The sequence below is a fragment of the Budorcas taxicolor genome, chromosome 11 (genome assembly GCF_023091745.1).
Source record: "Budorcas taxicolor isolate Tak-1 chromosome 11, Takin1.1, whole genome shotgun sequence".
NCBI lineage: Eukaryota > Metazoa > Chordata > Mammalia > Artiodactyla > Bovidae > Budorcas > Budorcas taxicolor.
In genome coordinates, this window is record NC_068920.1 from 71,105,949 (window position 1) to 71,107,469 (window position 1,521).

Here is a 1,521-nt window from a genome sequence, read left to right on the forward strand (position 1 = left end):
TTGCTCCTTCCTGTCCTGAGAGTGTGCGCCCCCGCACTGCGAGCGAGTGGCCGCTGGGCGCCAGGCCCCAGTCGAGAGGCGGGCGGGCAGAGCCCGGCCACAGAGGGAGGGGCAGTGCAGGCTCCTGAGGGGCGTCTTGCTTCACTTCATTATGGTCTACTGTGCCGCTCCACTACTTCGGCTGTTCCACTGTTTTTGTAACTGGGGCATCGTGGGAGGTTTAGCTAGTCTGCGGCTGCTGCTGCTAAGTCGCTTCAGTCGTGTCCGACTCTGTGCGACCCCACAGACGGCAGCCCATCAGGCTCCACCGTCCCTGGGATTCTCCAGGCAAGAACACCGGAGTGGGTTGCCATTTCCTTCTCCAGTGCATGAAAGTGAAAAGCGAAGGTGAAGTTGCTCAGTCGTGCCCGACTCTTAGCGACCCCATGGACTGCAGCCTACCAGGCTCCTCCATCCATGGGATTTTCCAGGCAAGAGTACTGGAGTGGGGTGCCATTGCCTTAGGAACTCTTACCCCATAAACTATCTGAATCAAAGATTTTTTATTTACTCTTTCGCCAAACACAAAGACTGAGTTCCATCTACAATTATTTTTCCAGGTGAGAAAGAGTGAGTCAACTGAAGAGAGGACACTGTTGACACTTGCCGCATGGCCTGGGGGGACGAGCCTGGGCCACAGCGGGACGGCCGGGTCCGTGAACCTTCTCCAGGAAGGCTCTGCAGCACCGCACGCCCTGCTGGTAGACGGCCTCAAAGTCAGCGTCGTTGCCATAATAGGGATCTTCAATGATAAGTTGTTTTTGTGGATCATAGCTCCAGAGTAGTTCGATTTTCGCTCTGCAGTTTTTAAGTTGATTACTTTTTCTATTCACATCTCTCAGATTGCTCTCATCCGTACACAGTATATAATCAAAAGTGGCAAAGTCTTCTTTGGTAACCTGCCGGGCAACGTGACTCATGGGGATCCCATGCTTCTTCATGCAAGCCCGCCCGCAATAATCAGGAGGGTTTCCTAGTCATACGTGGATGTTGCTGCACTGTCTGTCCTCCAATTATCTGAAATGTTTTGATCAGTTACAAGTTTCCTGAAACCCGCTTCTGCGATGGGTGATCGACAGATGTTACCCAGACATAGGAACAGCACCGACTTGGTCACCGGCTCAGCCATCTTCCTGTGCGCCGAATGTCTTCTTTGGAGAAATGTCTATTTAGGTTTTCTGCCCATTTTTTTGTTCAGGGTGTTTGTTTTCTTTTGCTATTCAGTTGTATGAGGAGTTTGCCTACTTTGGAAATTAAGCCTTTCTTGGTCCCATCATTTGCAAATATTTTCTCCTGGTCCACTGGTTGTCTTTTCATTTTGTTTATGGTTTCCTTTGCTGTGCAAAAGCTTGTAAATTTGATTAGGTTTCATTTGTTTATTTTTGCTTTTGTTTCTATCATCTTGGGAGACTGACCTAAGAAAATATTGCTACAATTTATGCCAGATGATGTTTTACCTGTTTTCTTCTAGTTTTACGGTAG

The 1,521-nt window shown here is 49.0% G+C and overlaps 1 pseudogene; it reads right to left on the reverse strand.

Annotated features, from left to right (window-relative positions):
- Positions 1-614: 614 nt before the first annotated feature.
- Positions 615-1,168, reverse strand: LOC128055662 (low molecular weight phosphotyrosine protein phosphatase-like; annotated as a pseudogene).
- Between the last annotated feature and the right edge of the window lie 353 nt (positions 1,169-1,521).